The 19,759-nt window shown below is 40.3% G+C and overlaps 1 protein-coding gene and 1 long non-coding RNA gene across 4 annotated transcripts in view; one reads left to right on the top strand and one right to left on the bottom strand.

Moving 5' to 3' along the window:
* Window positions 1-16,841, top strand: part of LOC119495858 — a 35,065-nt gene extending 18,224 nt beyond the window's left edge. The window contains exons 3-4 of one of the 2 annotated variants that reach the window (XR_005208582.1): window positions 8,341-8,480; window positions 16,714-16,841. This is a non-coding gene — a long non-coding RNA (uncharacterized LOC119495858). Of the gene's footprint in view, window positions 1-8,340; window positions 10,361-16,713 lie in introns of those variants that run through there. The other variant, XR_005208581.1, reaches the window with a different exon arrangement.
* Window positions 1-19,759, bottom strand: part of rgs7a (regulator of G protein signaling 7a) — an 84,076-nt gene that overhangs the window by 39,069 nt on the left and 25,248 nt on the right. The window lies entirely within an intron of this gene.

The following is a 19,759-nucleotide window of genomic DNA, read 5'->3' as shown; positions in this document are numbered from 1 at the left end:
TGTCGCATGCATCATTCCTTGGGTTGTTTTTAAACACGTCTCCTCTAAATGAATCCTAATTGTGTTCATCTCATCCCCCCGTTGAATAAGCCTTCTAAGCCTTCTGATGCCAACCTTCCCTCTGTATCCATGTCTCACCGTCTTTCTCTGAGAGTTAACTGGCACTTTTAGACACGGAGCATACAAGGACAGCAGCGTCAGTGATCAATACTTCACACACTCTCTCCTATCTCTGCAAACCCTCACCGCCTACACATGGTAAAATGCCACCAGCGCGAATATTCAGGATCTAAAGCTCTTGAAGTCGGGATGCTCTCTGGCTTCGTGTTGTGAGGAAGAGAGGAAAGTCGTCTCCCCCTAGAGAGAGAGAGAGCAAGAGTCTCTCTCTCTCTCTCTCTCTCTCTGTCCCCCACCCATCCACCCACCCAGAGCTGTCTGACTGCGTCTCTGCAGCCTCTTAACAGATAAGAGTGAGTGTTTTGGCTGCACAGTGTGAATCACTGAATAATGATGGCACAGGACTCAGTACATATGAAGTGACTAACAAAAGCTCCAGATATAAGCACATACTGAGCTTCGGCACACGGCTCCAAGCACTTCAAAGACTATCACTGAGGGCACTCAGGGTGCAATCAGAATGTTCTGAAGCACCATTTGGAGCAAAAAAAAACCCATTTCAAACTGGGTTCGTAAATCAATGCTGGCCCGTTAGATTTCTTTTTAGCCCCTTGTTAAGTGCACCATAAGTCCCTTATTTGATGGGTTGTTTCTAAGAAAAGCAAGCCGATAAAAGGATCAGTTGTTGGAAAGCTTCTATCTTGAGCACATCAAAAAGGTGGGAGGTTTTTTAGGAGGAAATTTCAGCTATTTTATTGTTTGTCCTCCGATAGCTCATTTGGAAGTGACCTTTATCAGTTACCCGGGCAATAAAGAAAGGAGATTGGAAAAAGGGTTGTTTTTCTGCCTTGGTAAAGATGGTGTAAGGCTGAAATGTTGAGTAAACTGTGTTAACGTCCACGAGGATCAGTGTTGTAAAGCAGTGATTCAGGGGTCAGGGGTCTGTGGCACTCTGCCAGGGGGTTCGCAAAATAATTTGCTATAAATTACAAAATTGTGCTGTATCATTAGAAATTGCATATTTACAGATGGGGACTATTTACACTAATAAAACAAGCGACAGGTTCTGCACTGCAGGGGCGTGGGCAGGCGCACTGATCGCTCGTGTGACTGGACATTTGTAGGAGAACACACGAAAAATGAGCAGTGGTGGAAGAAGTACTCAGTAAAAGTAGTAATACCACAGTGTAAAAATACTGTTACAAGTAAAAGTCCTGCATTCAACATTTTACTTCAGTAAAAGTGCAAAAGTTTTAGCATCAAAATATACTTAGAGTACCATATATATCATATATATCGCTGGATTGTAATTATTGATGCATTAATGTGTTCATCACTAATGTTGCAGCTGGTAAAGGTGGAGCTAAATCCAACCACTTTATATACTGCTGGGTAGCTTAATCTATAATAGATTATTATGCGATTAAATATTAATAACCTAAATCTGTTAAGTCACTAATGTTGTCAAATAAATATAGTGGAGTAAAACGTGCAGTAGAAGTATAAAGTAGCATAAAATGGAAATACTCAAGTAAAGTACAAGTATGTCAATACAGTACTTGAGTAAATGTATTTAGTTATAGTACATTCCACCACTGAAAATGACAAATAACTTTTTGTAAGATATCATACGAAGCGTTGTATGAGGATACATTGCTTGAAGATACAAGCTGTAAACTACTACGACCATGACATTTGAAGGAAGTTCTACCAAAGAACGTATATTGCTAAGAAGTGAAAAAATGGTTCATTCCATTGCAACGTCCGCGCCCAGCAACAAAGCTACGCTTCTACCATGTTGGACTGAAAGCAATTACTGGACGCCAGTAAAAGTGCCTTACAAAAGTAAATCTAAATTATTTCTATTCTATTGTCATATTTAATGTCTCTACCAAATGTCCAGTGTTTAACAATAGAAATATTATAAATATGCATACTATTATGACAATTTATTTACTTCATTATTTATTAATTAAACTTTTTTGCTTCTCAGAGGAGTATAAAGTGAGCGATGGACATAGATGGAAGTTAGGAAAATACAACAAATGACGCTATCTCTCTCTAGTGTTGGCCTAGATTAAAGTAAAAAAAATCCTCAGTACTTGATGAGCTCAAACTTATTTTTCAAACCGCTTTAATTAGATCATCATTACCTACATACGCTTTAAATCCCTGAAGACAGATGAGTGTTTATTAGAGACTGAGGGCCATATCAAGATACATTAACGAAATGCAACTCGGAAGCAGTTCAGATGACATACTGTAAAGGTGAGCTCACCCTCAATTACAATTTCTAAAATAAATCTAGTCACATGCAGCTTGTCCCGTCTTTCAATTGGAAACTCATCTAGAGTTCATATCAGTTTCTGTCTGCCTGTGCAGATGTAAAAACCTCACTGACTGCTGCTGAGGAAATTAAAAGCTCTCCTTTTCTTTTTCTTCTCCCCCCATTTTTCATGCTTCCTCCTTTTCCCCCCTCTCTCTCTCTCTCTCTCTTGGTCTCATTGCCTGGGCTACGATGGTGGATGTTATCGCATCAGACGTGCTAGGGGAGAACGGTGTTACCTTGACAGTGTTATCTGAGGACAAGTGTGTCTACATGAAGAGAACAGATATTCCTCCCAACTCTGCATCACACAAATACACACTCGCATATCACAGAAGAACACATGCATCCGCACACAGATATTCCCATCATGACACGACACACAGCCATTATCAGTCACATTGCAAGCAGAGCATATATAGGTTGACAGAACTCAGAGATGCGCACACACACACACACAAGGACACACATTATGAAAGCTTATGAACCCAGAAGGTGGGGATTATTATATTTCAAAAAGCGCAGCATCAAAATAGGTGAGCAACGCAGCTCAAGTCTGGCTGCCTGAGGCGCCGAGAGCAGCCTGAATAGAACCTGTGGCTATGTAGCATGACAGCTCGACTAGATAAAACAGCCTTTGCAGTTACTTGATCTCATTTCCTTCTGAACCGCAGTGCTTGGCTCCATGAGCGAGGCAGAACCTGTGGTGAAGGCTGAGAGATAATATTTCACATTTTGTTTGCCCTCAAAAAACCGACAGTGGTTTACCAAATAAATACAACAAGCATACCCGATCCAAGGTCAATAACTTTTAATAGGATCAATACTGTTATAACAAAAGCACTGAAATGTTAACATTACAGCTGCATGAAAGCACAGTGAAGCGCTGTGTTACCACAACCCAGTCAGTCACACATCTCTTCTAGACAGGCTGCTGCATTTGCATATGGAGCACATCCAGAAGCACGATCTTCATTCTTCATAGTTTCAAAGATTTCCAGTGCAGTTTTGGGATGTTTATATATTATGAGCTATATTATTTCAAGTGTGTAATAAGCCCGTCTGTCCACCAGAGGATAGCTATCAGGAGGCATGAATATTACACTCATGCATGTAGTTGCAGTACTAGCAGGGGACAACAAAACCACTCACTTAGGTAGGAAAAACTTCATGGATGTGCTTAAAATAAGTACGTAAACTAGGTACAATACATATTGGAACAATGTAACATAAGTACGGAAAACACGTTACAAACGTCACTAACGTAACTTACAAAACAAAACACCATTCTCGAATACCGGTCTCCTGGTTGAAAGTCCTGTGTTTGTTGGACCCAGTGGGCAACTCCGGGGTCTGAAAAGGGAAGCCAATGCTGCAGTGCCTTAAATGTGCATTATTTCTAATAGTCAGCAGGGGGCGACTCCTCTGGTTGCAAAAATAAGTCAGATTGTATAGAAGGCTATTAGAAAATGACCCTAATTGTCACTTGATTTATTACCTCACTAAACATTGTAAACATGAGTTTATGGTCTCAATCGCTAGTTTCAAGTCTTCTTTCATACAACATGATGATCATTAGTAAATGATGGTCCCATTTAGAGTCAAATAGACCATAAAGCAGGGGATGCGTGAGGGCGTGGCTACCTTGTAAATGATAGGTTGCTACATAGAAATAAAATAACTTCACCTCAGTGAGTCTGCGAGTTGCCGCAAGTCGGCTTAGGTCATGTGAAAGTCGGCCTCCTACAACGCTATGGCAACGGTACACATAAAAATGTCCGCCGCTCTGACCATCCTGCTACGTTGATTTGAATGGGAATGTCCGTTCTACTGCGATATTCTATTTTCTATTGTTCGCTACCATGGTGTTGTCTGGTCTGGGAGTTGTCCGTGTTTCCGTTTTAGAACTTTAAGCAAGAACCACGTTTATCCCCCGCTTTTGCCTCGAGCATTATCGTGTCATTCACACGCCTTTTCATGCAACCGGGCTGATTATTTTGTCTGGTATTATGTTCCCTGCTTGTCTAGCCCTTATATTCTATATCTGTATACAATGATGACATTTTCAAGTGATGCTGCTCCTCTCCAGTGGTGACCTAGATTTAGGCATGGAGGAGAAATCTCAACACTTGATGAACTCAAACACCTTTTTCAAACAGCCTTAATTAAATTATCACTTCTTATATAAACTCTAAATCTCTGAAGACTTACCAGTGTTTATCTCTTTTTCATCTTTCTCTACTCATGGCGAGACCTTAAACAAACACTTGACCGAGTGAAGTGAACTCAGTAATGTAGAGGTCAACTGCTCATTTACTACCAAACACACAGGCGATATGCTGACCATTCATACTGTAATGGCCTCTGACAGAGCAGAGCACTTTGTACGGCCCTGATAGAGATTTTATATTCACCACAAAGCTTTTTTTTAATCAATCACATACAGAACAGCAGTAACAAAACACCACTGACATCGTAAAGCAACCGTTGGATAACAAAACACAAAGTCAAAAGCCTCACATCTATTTTAATTATTAAAGGGAAAAAATCGATAGCACTGCAAAGTGTCGGACAAACCGATTAGTAATATTGCTGAAGTGTGTAAAGGATAATGTACAGCAAGCCGGTCATTGTTGTGAAAGAATCCCTGACAGGGTGATGCTCCACAACAATGGACCCCGACGCTAAGCGGAGGGGTCTTTCATCACCCTGAAGAGGATTCTTTCACAACAATGACCCGCTACAGCTATACATTATCCCGCCTTTTACACGGCTACTTACTTAAGAAATCAATATTTTGACACAAAAACGGTCTGCCAGAGTCCGACATCAGAGCTGCGCCCATAGCAACAGTCTGTTATACAGAAATTACAGACCGCAGAACGCCGTGACTGACCAATCAGAATCAGGTATTCAACACAGCCATGTAATAACACATATTAATAACCCTCCATAATCTTACATGAATACAATGGCAAAATTGAAGGAGAAAAGTCTTTTTTTCTTTTTCTTTTTTCCCAACTGCAATTTAAAATATTCACTGCAGAACTCCCACGCATTGAAACACCAACTACTGACGATTAGATATCAGCGCACTAGTTTCTGTGTCAGAATAAATACTTTGCCCGTCAAATATACAAGCAAAATTAAAGCTGCAAACAGCGATGAACGGGCCCTCGCCCCTTTGCACACTTCGGTGGTACCCGCTGTAGTGCATTTCCATGAAAGTCGGACACTGCACGCTATAGTTACAACAGGGTATTTCCTGCGTGGAGCGTGCGGCGTTGCAAATGACCTGTTTAGAACATGTGGGGCATCCTTAAAAGGCACTTCTATAAGGGTGGGTGGGAGTATACAACCATTTCCTGTTGCCAGTAGGTGGCGCTATCACCATAACTCAATAATAAAACATGTCAAATTTGGGGAAGATTGGACAATGCATAGTCAATTAGTCATAGGGACACCGTTGGGTCCCTGGCACTTTCGTGCTCGGGCCCTAACAATGTATGCACTGTAACAGCACCTATACAACAAACACCTGCAATTTTGAGCGTGACTGGGAAGTGTCAGATAAAACAATAAACATATTAACTCAATGAACATGAACAAAACATTGTTACATCGCCAGCTAAATACAAACAAAGTTAGTCAGACACTTCAGTGGTGCACCTGCGCAGCACTGCACCACTTGGGCATTCGAAATAAAATTACCCTGCAGAAAGGTGGGGGAAGTTATTGAGCTCATGCTGACAAGGTTGTTGAATAGATGCCATGAATCCTAAGTCTCCGAGTTACCACAGCAACACCGTCTGCGGCCACTATCACAAGGACATCTTTGGCAGCTCGCCATCGCTCTTTCATAAGAGAGAAAGAAAGAAGGTGGTTGTGGGGGTAGCAAGAGGGGCAGGATGGAGAGAAAGATATTGTCTATAGGGGGGGGGGAATCATAAAAGGAGCGGCATCTTTCTTTCCTTTTCCTTTTGTTCCCATCATATATGGGTTACCTTTATTCTTTAAAGGCAGGGTGGGTAAAGATTTTAGAAACATTTGTTGTTATATAAGTTGAAATTTTCATTACATCTCGACAGCAATCAATAAATCAAATGCTCTGACGAAAAAAATAAAAAAATGTTGGTATCTGTGGCTGTCACAGGACTGGAATAAAACCGTCCAATCATTTCATTCGGCTCAAATGTAATGATTGTCTTCCACAAGCTACTACCTTGAAAGCTGCGAGTACTAACAATAGCCATGTTCATTGTTTACGTCCATTATATGTAAATGTTCATAATAATAATTGTGGCTTTGGAGGGAGGCCTGAAGCTAACGGCTGACAGTGTTGCCGATTTCGCGACTTTCTCTTTAGATTTAGGGACTTTTGGATCTAGTGCTGATAGCTACTTCATTGGAAAAGAGTTGGAAACACTGAGCTGGTATTTTTGTTTGGATCATTTTTAAAAATCTAGTGTACTCTTGCTGGTTTCTCAAGATCGCCCACCCTACCTTTAAGTATACTTTGTTCATTTATGCTGTGTAACGAAGCTGTACGATACACTTCATGTGGTGCATTACACTTCCAGTAATATTTTTTTGGTATAATTCCACAATATAATTTTGGGCTGCAGCAGAGTTGAGTTATACTATTCGTTCTCCAGCATTTGTTATTTCATTATCACTTACAGCAATATAATTATTATTGTAGATGTGTGATATTTACATTGCCCACTCATTGGGATAATTTTAGATCCTACCTGCTGTATGAGAGAGAGAAGTTGGGTCTGTTTTTGTCTCGCTGTGTTTGTGTTGATTATTCTAAGATAAAGTGTTGCCCATTTCATTGATTGATTAATCTCCAATTACTTTCAATTGTTTGGTGTACAAAATGTCAAATCACAATTTCCCACAGGTCAAGGTAACATCTAGAGCAGTGGGCATCTCCGGGGTCTGAAAAGTGAAGCCAATGCAGAAGTGCCTTGAACTTGCATTCTTTCTAATAGCCAGCAGGGGGCGACTCCTCTGGTTGCAAAAAGAAGTCTGATTGTATAGAAGTCTATGAGAAAATGAGCCTACTTCTCACTTGATTTATAACATCACCGGTGTTGTCCAGTCTGGGAGTCGTCTGTTTTTCCGTCTTAGAACTTTAACTCTTTCACAATACGTTTTCAGTTCATGAAAGTTAATTATAACATTTTGGTCACCTGAAAATGTCTTATTCAACGTTCGGTTGTAGCTCCACCCTCTTGTGTCACTTCTGGTTGCAAAAGACCAACATGGCGACGGCCAAATACCAAGATGGCGACGGCCGAAATGCTGAACTCGATGCTTCAAAACGGCAGTCCACAAACCAATGGGTGACTACATCCACTTTTTATATACAGCCTATGATCTATAGATATTACAGATATCTCGGAAGTAAACAAAGAGTAAAAGAAGAGCAGACTCCTGTTGCAGAAATAACAATGGAGCGGGTTGATCTTGCTCTTGGTCATCGTTTGCATTTATCCCTTTAGGCAAACGATACAGTTTGAAAATGAGGTGCAGCTGCGGCTGCATAATAATGTGTTGATGCAGTGTGGAGTGGAGTGCGTTCGCTGTGTTCACACCTGCCCAAACGAACCCAGCCAGGGGTGTAAACGCTGCGATTCAACCCAACTAAACAAGGCAGGTGTGAAAATGCCCTAAAGACTCTAAGCGAGGAGCCAGATGGTCATGCTCTGTTTGCTTTGCTCACCTTTGATTGTACATGAACTATTCTGATTTATAATCCATCCTTTTTTTAAATGACTTTCTCTGCCCCCGTATTGAGTTTCTTCCTTTATGCTCATAGCTGCATATTTAGCATTTTCATTGTCTTTTCGCACTTTCTCTCTATTCACCCAACCCTTCACTTCTCATAGGTATGCCGAGGCTCTCGGATGGAGAACGAGAACGGACAACAGTCTGTCTCACAGCAGGCCGGCATCGTAGAACACAACGAACAGATGCCCAGGTGACAACACTGCCTGGAGTGAAGGCAATTACTCCATCCAAACTGAAGGTTCATTTCTATACGCTGCGAAGCAGATTCTGCAAACCAGTGATTAGCCATTTAACAACATCTGCAGTTTGGTGCTTGACGAACCCTGCGTTCGGTTGCATTCATCAATACACTTCTGTCTCTGTGTACACAATCGGGCTCCATTTAGCCATCAGTCAAATAGAGCGTCTGTTTATTGGGATGCCGCTTCACTGTTTCACACTTCAGGATGTTTTCTCAGTCTGCACATTTGTTCCCTCTGTTGTCTTTATTCTTCATTATATGCCATTTTGTGATAACATTGCATGCTAGAAGGTGCCGTATAAAGAAACCCGAGAATGCTTCTCTGCCGTTTGCAGCTCATGGCTTTATCTTCTCAGCAAACTGCAAAGATCCATGAATTTTTTAGATGATAATTATTCCTCCTCAATGCCTCCTCTTCTCACACCTAATATCATTAATGCGTTCTATAATGTACGAGTTGATGGTGTACTGATTTGTGCATTATTTCCATGATGGAGGACTGTGATAAGAAAAACCTGAAGCCATTGTTAAAGGTATAATATGCAAGAATTAACTAAAAAAAAACAATTTATAGACTGATACATAAATAATCCTTCTCAATCATCACTTATGCCCCACTAGAAGTGTGTGGCTGTGTCTATTTCTGCAGAGACCCTGCCCTCTGCCTGTATTTTCTCTTTTCTTCTTTTTTTACTTTACTCTGGATGCTTCTGGGCGTCAGCAAAGTGGCTTTGGGACCCACGTGGTGGTGCAACCCCCAGCCAATAACAGCGCGCAGGGTGTGCAGCCTGTTCAGGTGGTCAAATATCGTAGCTTTGTCACGCCCCTCGACTTCTGATACCGACTCACAAGTCCCCCTTTACTCTTGTTAGATACAAAGCGGCCGTATTTCACGGATGAGAACGGGTTGTGTTATGTGCATGTGTTCCAGTGATCCCCCTGCTCCTCTTTGTGCTGTGAGTGCAGCTATGATCGGTGTGTGTCTGTAGTTTGACGAGACAGGAAGCCTGAATTCATTAAAAATCTGGCAACTCGGTACCTTCTTGCAGTGTTGTGCGGACCTAGTTTTGTGTTTTAGAACGTAACAATCAGAAAATAACGTTTTATTTCTCAGATTTGCTGCTTTGTTCTCCCTAACGCCGCTCTCTCTCTTCAGTCACTCTGTAGCTCGCTCGACCATCGCTGCTCTCTCTCTCCCTCTCGGCTCATTTAGCTGTGGAGGTGTGGCCACCTTTTGTGTTTACAAGCAGGAACCGACAGCGGTTACATATTATACCTTTAAACACTCTTGCTCGCAGCAGCAGCAGCAGTGTTATCATAAGAAAGCTCAGATGGAGGGTGCAGGACAGATGGCTTTTTTACTACAGACTTTGGTTCATTTGGATGTTGTCAGCCATGATGCCTCCTCAGCATTGAATTGCTCCTCGAGGTGTGACTGAGAGCCTTTTAATGGCTTGATCTGATTTGGTCTGATTTGCTAATGGATCAAAGTGAGACTGATGTTTGCAGGCAAACAAGAAGATCTTTGATTCAACATGTGTTGTTATTGACCTAAGTTACCTGAGTGGCATGTTGTTGTTGTGTTGCTTTCTGTGTGCTTGAATATAGCAGCATATTTTTTTGTTCTAAGTTGGAAGGATAATAATGTGAATAATGCATTAAGTTTGAACTAAAACAAATCTATTTGAATCAAACTGGGTTGTGCCATGCTGCTAAAGGTGCCCTGTGCTACTCACCAAAACACATTGTGTGTATCCTTGATGTCTGACAAACGCGCATTTTGTCCTCATAAAACATTTGCAAAGTCATTTTTTTTATCCGATGCCAAGGGGCACATACCAAACGGTGTATTTGACAAGTTGGGAGTGGATTCTGTTGTTATTTTAAGCCAAACTATGATTTTTTTTTGTGTTGCCTAAACCTAACGAAGTAGTATAGTTGCCTAAATATAACCAAGTAGTTTTGTTGTGTTTTTTTTTTTTGTGTCAATTTACAACGTTGACCGCATGTTTAAAACAGTTTAAAATAGCAACCGTTATCCAGAAGAAAATACCTTTCTCTCAAAATGTAATTGAGAATGCAGTTTAGTTCTGTCTAATTTTGTAGGAGACAGGGTTGGTACATCAGTGGAGAAGTGTGAAACCACCGTTGAACTATGTATCGCGTCACTGAAACCAACAATCGCACGCCGATTTCACACAGCGATTTTCCAGGCGTGCAGAGGTGAGAAAGTAAGCATCTTTCTCTTGTCTTTCAATTTTCACACAATTTTTTTCGTCACTTTTTGTGAGTACAACCAAGCGCAACATCATAAATGCGTTCAAGGAATGAATGTCTGAAAGTGTTTGTGGTTATCCTAATTTGTATGAGTCATTGCATCTCATCTCTCTATGTGAAAGCCGGCTTTTCACCCGGCCTTCAACTGTGGCCGTTCCAAAAAGCTATTAACACTTTTGTCCTCGGACGTGGTCGGACGACACGTTGTATGAACTCATTTTTAGCATACTAACACCTTCAGTGTCATAACTCATCTCTTTACACAGTTATCCTACGGTAGCAATACAGACTCTTCTTTTAAGATTGAAGAATTAATAAAAATATAGATGTAACAGAAGTCACAACCTTGTAAATTCACACTAGACTACATCTTGCTCAGTTTTTGCTGCAAGAATACAGCCAAGACGGATGTTATCCAGAACTAACATCCAACATTTATGATGGGTCACTCCCTAACCTCAAAAACAAATATTCAAACCTGGTGCTGAAGGCTGCAGCTGCATGATGTACGTCTTGCCTGCAATTTATTCAGAAACGAATTTCAGTGGATAGTCCGTATATTTCCGGGCTAAAAATCAGAAACCAAAGAACAGTCATAGCCCCGTGAGTGGTGTCTTTGTCTCACCAGGAGTAGGAAAGGTTCATGTTGATGTCTGAGTGACAAAGAGAACTGGGGGTCATCTGTTGCACATCCTTTTGGATGTCTGTATCAAGCTTATTCATCCAAAGACTGCATTGAGAAAAGTGAAAATCTGCATGATTTTGACAGGCTAATAATTAGCAGTATTTGCTAAATTATTCTTTTCACTTTCCAAATGTTATCATTCCTGGAAACTGAAGTAATCTAGGTATTCTTTCTGTATAACAATCCATCTCCCTTTACACCTCCAGCATCATTAAAGTGGCAGTAGGGGAGAATATTTTTGGCATCATTGGGCAAGACTAGACTTCTGCATCTCCTCATGGCTCTGTTTTCAGGTTTTAAAAAAATCTAGACCGTGACGGGAGACTTTGGCCAATCACAGGTCATCTCACAGAGAGAGCGTTCCTATTGGCTGTTCAATCAACGGAGGCAGCTGTCAATCACTTGCGAACGCCGATGAAACGGTCAAAGTAGGCAGCGCTGATCAAATATGATTTAATATTCTGTTACTGTAATGCCTATTTCTCGCTTCAAATGTTTTCAGAAACATCTTGTAGTGTACTGTTTAGCTGTAAAATTAGAAAGTTTGCTCCGGCTGGTGGGTGGTGCTTGGTATTTCCTCAACTTATCTCAACATGGCTGCCAGGTCACAAACTGTCTTATTTTACAGCTAAACAGTACACTACAAGATGTTTCTGAAAACATTAGAGGCGAGAAATAGGCATTACAGTAACAGAATATTGATTAATATTTGATCAGCGCTGCCTAGTTTGACTGCTTGATTGGAGTTTGTGATTGATTGACAGCTGCTCAGAGACGGCAAGGCTTCAGCTAGGCTCTGATTGGTTGTTTTCCTCCAGCCTGTGAAATCTTGCAGATGCCATGAGGACACCAGAGGCACATGATTTTTTTCAGATTACCTGTGTAATCTGACATAGTGACCATTTTATAAAAATAACTTTTTTTTTAATCATATTTTCAGCCTATTTCAGCTTTAAAAGCCTTTCATAATATACTTTGTGGTTGGCAGCGCACATCATTTCCTTGCTGGAAGTCTAATAATCCAAACTCATTGGTAAAGCATTCCTGTGCACAACAGCAGAAGCAGCAGTTGCAGTATCGTCGTCTGGTTTGATGGACGGATGGTATTATCACTATTTCATTTGGAAAGCTTTTCAGATGGTTGTCAACAGATACTTGCATACGCAATTCCCTTCTTCGTGGCATTTTCATCAACTCCTACAGCTTTTTTAGAATACGCGGCCTCTTTTCCCCGTCACATCCCCAGAGAATCGTCGTCCCTGGAGTATGGCTGCAAAAGGATGTTCAAAATTTCCCCTGACTCCTCAACATTCCCCCTCCCCAAGAGACAACCCGCTACTAGAGAGAAAGAGACAAGCATTGAATCATGGATGAGAGCTAGTCAGCCAGCTAGGCCTGCTCTCTGGAAAAAAAAAACACCAGCATTTATCCTCGTTTGACATTGCTGCAGTTAATGCAGTTCTTGTTCCAAATTTGCCAGCCAGTAGGTTTCAGCCACCTCATGCTTTATGCAACCGCAGCACATTTTAGAGTACCATCCCGAAGGATATGGTCTTATGTTCCAATGCAAATTAAAGATCTATGACTTTTTCATCGGAAAAACATTAACTTTTCATTTTCACCATCATAATAGTTCACAAAGGAACTGGATGTTCTGTGACCTTTTAGTTTAACATCAGAGCCTTCAGAATTTCTTATTCTGATTCATACTGAATGATATACTGGCACAAAATTGTAGCTGGAGCAGGAATTGCGGTTTCTTTCAAGTTTTTTTTTTTTATAATTAAAAGAAGTTGTAAAACAATGTTGATGCTGTGTCCACTGTGATCTACAAGCACCAGGCTTGTTTATAGTCAAGTAGAAGAAAATAGACTGCCGTTCCAGTTTCTGACTTTCTGTCTTGGATGGTGCTATCGTGCCAAGAACATTAACACTGATATTTCTACTGCTAGCTCTATAATAATCATATCTATCTGACAAGTGAAGTAAATAAACTTACATTTATTCAAATTAAAGGTGCTAAAGTTGAAATTCAGAACATATCTATGACTGAGGGATTGCGTCCACACAGCTCTCAACATGGCACCGGTGCTAACAGTGGCACACATGCACTAACATGCACGCACGGCCTAGCTGGCTACGTAAACAAAGCACAGAGAAGCTCGGATTACAACACACACAGAGGGGGAGTGACTTCATTCTCTGCTCAGGTAGACATTACTCCTCTATATCTTTACATAGCAAATAGTTGTTTGCTGCTATATTAATGCTCTGAGTTTCGAATTCAGCATCTTTAAAGCTGCACTACTCAACAAAACTAGCTAGTGAATATAGTGGATTATTATCAAGCAGACAAATATTTCCCTCAGTGTGAATACCAGACTTACATTCATCAGGTGGACAGAAACACGACTCTAAATAAAAGCTTATGTCGCTCTGTGTCTGCTGAATTTGTAGATGAGCAACTGCTTGCTAACACATTCACCATATTGTGTATACAGTTTAGTGGGCTGCCTCCAGGCCTGAAATGTGAAACCAAGTGCCTTAAACTTGCATTCCTTCTAATAGCCAGCAGGGGGCGACTCCTCTGGTGGCAAAAAGAAGTCTGATTGTATAGAAGTCAATGAGAAAATGGGTCTACTTCTCACTTGATTTATTATCTCAGTAAACATTGTAAACATGAGTTTATGGTCTCAATCACTAGTTTCAAGTCTTGTTCAATACAGCATGATGTTCATTTAGTAAATATGGCCCCATTTAGAGTCAAATAGACCATAAAGCAAGGTATATTTTAGGGCGTGGCTATCTTGTGATTGACAGGTCGCTACCAAGTCGTTGTCCGATCTGGGAGTTATCCGTGTTTTTGTTTTACAACTTTAACCCTTTCACAGTGTGTTTTCAGTTCATGAATTTTGGCGAGGAAAACCTGGCATGGCCATTTTAAAAGGGATCTCTTGACCTCTGACCTCAAGATATGTGAATGAAAATGGGTTCTATGGGTACCCACGAGTCTCCCCTTTACAGACATGCCCACTTTATGATAATCACATGCAGTTTTGGGCAAGTCATAGTCAAGTCAGCACACTGACACACTGACAGCTGTTGTTGCCTGTTGGGCTTGGATTTGCCATGTTATGATTTGATCATATTTTTATGCTAAATGCAGTACCTGTGAAGGTTTCTGGACAATATTTGTCTTTGTTTTGTGTTGTTAATTTATTTCCAATAATAAATATATACATACATTTACATAAAGCTGCATATTTGCCCACTCCCATGTTGATAAGAGTGTTAAATACTTGACAAATCTCACTTTAAGGTACATTTTGAACAGATAAAAAATGTACGATTAATTTGTGATTAATCGCAATTAGCTATGGACAATCATGTGATTAATAGCAATTAAATATTTGAATCGATTGACAGTCTTAAGTATTAGTCGTAGTAGTGTTTTTATTGGTAGGCAACAAGGGACAGTAAGTGGTGGCACTTTTATGTGTGGGAAAAGATCTATTATACACTTGCTTATACTTTTATTTGCTGAGTAAAAAATTTAATAGTGTGCTTTTTGTGATACAGATGACCTAAGGCACAGTATCCCACCCTCACACACACTCATTTGTCCTGTATTACTTCTGTTTTCAGTGTTCTCTTTATTGTTTGTATTAATCTAATCTCTATTACATATCATTTTCTGGTTCATGATGGAATAGCACTCTCGAGGCTGGACCTTCTTCACTCTCCTGTCTTAGCTGACTCTGTTTTCTAGACACTGATTTCTGCCTATTTCTAAATCCACTATGATCTAGTGTTCCTGGCTGGCGGTGGGATAGTGTTCCTAGGGCAAGGCCTCTCTCTCACTCTCACTCTCTCTCTCTCACTCTCATCTCCTTGGTGGGCGGGCAGTGGGCGCGATGACTAAGCCAAGGTTGGCCATGTGCTAGAACATAATCCACTGAAAGCCAATATCCCTCCTGCCCACCTACCGTGATTTCATCACTAAAACAGCATGCAATCATAAATTAGTAGATAAAGGAAGAAGAAAGCTGCATGTTTCTGCAACTATGGTCATTTTTGACTCCCAAATAAAAAAAATCAACCTCTTTGAATTAAAAAATAACAGAGTATGTAATACATATAAACAGGTTCACAAAATGACATATAGTAAATAAGATTTTAATCTGCAACATGTTTATTTTTGATGGTTTTCATCACTTGTTCTTACTAAATTCCTTACCACAACATTACAATAACGTTCATTTTATACATTTTCCTTTTTTTAAACTCTATGATATTTCTAAGGAATATAAGACATTTGAATTCATTTTCATCAAACTTTGTGCATCATTGTAAATATTGATATAAAAACATTTTCTGAAATAGGGGATTTCATGATTTTCTCTAAACCCTGAAAAATTTGACAGTAACCATAGTTGTCTGTCTTCATACACAAAATATATAACATATGTTGTTTTTTATGACAGATATTGTACTTCTAATGTTTAACGTCCTTACTGTAAGGACATGATGCAGAAATGTCATTTTTGCTAATATTGCAGATAAATGGCAGCTAACAAGGTCTGCTATGTTAGCTTTGACACTTAGCATCTAATGAGTGATTCAACAGTAATATTAATATGCAACAATTTCATTAAAAAAAAACAATGTATAGACTGATACAAAAATAATCCTATTCAATCATCACCTATGCCCCACTAGAAGTGTGTGGCGGTGTCTGTTTCTGCAGAGATCCTAAAGCCCTCTGCCTGTATTTCCTCTTTTCTTATTTTGCTTTGCACTTATTTTGCAGTGTGCAGCCAGTTCAGGTGGTCAAATACCGCTAATTTGTCACGCCCCTCGGCTTCTGATACCAAGGCATAAGCATTAGGCTATACATCAATGGGTACGAGTCCCCCTTTAGACGCTTTGTGGCTGTATTTGACGTATGAAAACGGGTTTGTTACATCGCTGTGAGTTCCCCTGTTCCTCTGTCCTCTCCTCTGTTGTGTGCTGCTATCGGTGTGTCACTTTGACCGAGGCACACACACCAGGCAGAGAGGACAGCCTGCCTTTCGACTGCATTCATTAAAGATCCGGCAGCTCGGCAACCTTCCCGCAGGGTTGTGCGGAGGTGTGCAGAGTTAGTTGTGTGTTTATTTGTGTTTTAGAACGTAACCGCCGTAAAACAATTTAAAACGATAACATTTCATTTCTCTGATTCGCTGCTTTGTTCCCAAGAACGGCACTCTGTCTCCGTTCATTCTATAGCTCGTTCGACCACTGCTGCTCTCTGCGATGAGCCGAGGAAGAGTGGCCAACTTTGAATGTGGTGTGTTTAAAAACAGCCCCGGCAACTGTTGCATATTGTACCTTTATGTTATTTTTAAAATGTAGTTCAAAATACACAATTACTAAGCTGTTTGGTAAGGACAATAAATACTTCAGAAGAAACGGTGATCTTAACCTTGTTTTTCTTGATTTTGAGGGTCACCTACTGGGTGGCACAGCCTGTCATCCATGTGCTCACCTGCTAACTTATGTTTCCATGGAAACTAGATTTGTTTGGCTTTCACAAAAACGTTGACTACGGTATTTGTTCAGTGCCGTGTGGGACAATCGATTTAGATGAAAAAATCATATAAATGATTTGTAAACAAATAATTAAAGTAATATGTGTATGAAACAACTCAATTTGAAATAATGTCATATTATAATAAGAATTATTATATTATATTATAATTGCCTTATTTTACATAATTCAACATTGAAACCACAGTTGTGGGACATTAAGAAAAGTGGTGTTTGGACCCATAAAATGCTTCATAAATTTTATTAAATCACATTATTTAGTAATTATTTTTTAATGTCAAGATGGGAAATAACACTGTGCATTTATTTATCAAGCATTGCACTACAAGTTTTGATAAAAATCCAAAATGTCATTGCTGGGACTTAAAAAAACACCCATTAGCAAAAGTTTTCCAAAAATTGAAATTATTATCTAACTACTTATAGTTGGTAAAAAACATGTCGTCATCTATTGGTGCAGCCATGCCTAGACAATTACAATAAAACAATAATAAAAGACTGATTTTAAAGATCATATTTCAAGCACGTATTCGTGATTAGCCATCAGCAGACACTAAGGGGATTTGTACTTAGGAGCTTTTAATCATGGTGCTTTTATTTTTGGTGGTTGAACAGTGCAGTCTGGCCATGGGAATACTGTAGTGTTTAATGAAATCACCCCTATAGTTAATCCTTCATCAAGGCAAGCCTGTTAGCACTGTCCAAACCGTCTGGCGCTGCACTCGAGGAGTCTTATCATTGGGCACCAGAGAGCATGTTTACTTAGACCAACTGGAGAGACAAGGAGGAAGAGGACAAGGATGAGAGAAGGAGATCCAGGTAGGGATGCTGGCTATGGAAACAGATGAACTGGGAATAGAAAAGAAAGGGAGGATGCTGTCTATTTTTAGGTCTAGAAAACATGAGAGGGGGGGGGGCCTCACTCCTTTCTCCATCCCCTCATTTCCCACATTCCTCCTTGGCACGTGCAACAGACACTCAGGACGGCTCCGTGTGCCCCGAATACCAATAAGGGAGAAGCAGCTGGATACTGGCAGGCTGACATTCTTCTGCCTCCTCCTGTCTGCAGAACAGAGACGAGACGAGGACTGGGTATCTGACAGGACACGCTCGCATGCACACTTCAGAGGACACCGACAGTCAGGATAGACAATAAACCGATAACGGCAGACTGTTTGACGCAAGTGACACTTGAACCACGGAGCAATGAAGATGATGGACGATAGGCTTCGTTGAACCGCTCAAAGCGGCCGTCACTTGTGGAGGGATTCAGACCGCCATCGGGTAGAAACTAGGGCAGTCGATCGATAAAAATATTTAATCGTGATTCATCGCATGATTGTCCGTAGTTAATCGCAATTAATTGCAAAGTAATCACACATTTTGTATCTGTTCAAAATGCACCTTAAAGGGAGACTTGTCAAGTATTTAATACTCTCATCAACATGGGAGTGCGTAAATATGCTTGCTTTATGCAAATTAATGTATATATTAGTGAAAATCAATTAACAACACAAAAAAATGACACATATTGTCGAAAAACCATCACAGGTACTGCATTTAGCATAAAAAATATGCTCAAATCGAGTGTCAGTGTGTTGCCTTGACCATGACTTGCCCCAAAGTGCATGTGATTATCACAAAGTGTCTGTAAAGGGGAGACTCGTGGGTACCCATAGAACCCATTTTCATTCACATATATTGAGGTCAGAGGTCAAGGGACCCCTTTGAAAATGGCCATGGCAATTTTTTCTCGTCAAAATTTAGCATTATTTAGCCACCTTTGCTTCTCCTTCGACATGGTTGGTACCAATGGATTCCTTAGGTTTTTTAGCTCTAAAGCTAAAGCTTTAAAACTGAGCCCTCTACAACCTAAAAATCGCAAGTTGAGTTAATGCATTACAGAAATTAGTGTCGTTAAAACAAATTGCGGTAAGGTGTTATCACATTAAACAAGATGTTTCTGAAAACATTTGAGGCGAGAAATAGAAATTACAGTAACAGAATTTTAATTCATATTTGATCAGCGTTGCCTAGTTTGACAGTTTGATCTGAGTTTGCGAGTCATTGACAGCTGCTCAGAGACGGCAGGGCTCCAGCTCGGCTCTGATTGGTTTTTCTTTGCGGTCTGTGAAATCTTGCAGATGCCATTAGGAGCACTGGAAGACATGAGGAACATGGTTGTTTTTTTCAGATTAACTCATGCACTACTGTCAGGGTAGTGACCGTTTTATAAAAATAACTTTTTTTAATCATATTTCCTCCAATTCTACCAACTGCTGCTTTAACTTTAACAGCCTTAGTACAAAACAATAATATGGTGATTCTTCAGACACATAGATAGACTCCCAAAAATAAAAAAGAGGTCAAATTAAACCTTTATCACTGCTACGACTGGTCGATACAATTTAGAGGATAGGGATGTTGCAAATGAGGCCACTTGCAAAAAAAAGAAATTGCCTCAATTCATACAGTCACGCAGGACAGCTTCAATAGCAAAACTTGTCAAAATCTGGTGATTCAAATCAAGTGCATCCATCCTCGCTCTGACACATCTTCTGTCACCTGCTCCAACACCAGCTCTTCCATTTCCACGCAGGGCTCGGCTGACAGGCAAGGGAAGCTAATATCAACAAATCAAATCAGACCCTTCCCACCATATCCTAATGCATTGTTAAACCTGACCTTGTCCTTTTTTTCACTCTGCTCAAGCCTAGATAACATA

The sequence above is a fragment of the Sebastes umbrosus genome, chromosome 10, assembly GCF_015220745.1.
Source record: "Sebastes umbrosus isolate fSebUmb1 chromosome 10, fSebUmb1.pri, whole genome shotgun sequence".
NCBI classification, from domain to species: domain Eukaryota; kingdom Metazoa; phylum Chordata; class Actinopteri; order Perciformes; family Sebastidae; genus Sebastes; species Sebastes umbrosus.
Note: the sequence above shows the minus strand (reverse complement) of the source record. Positions and strands in the feature narration are given on the sequence as shown.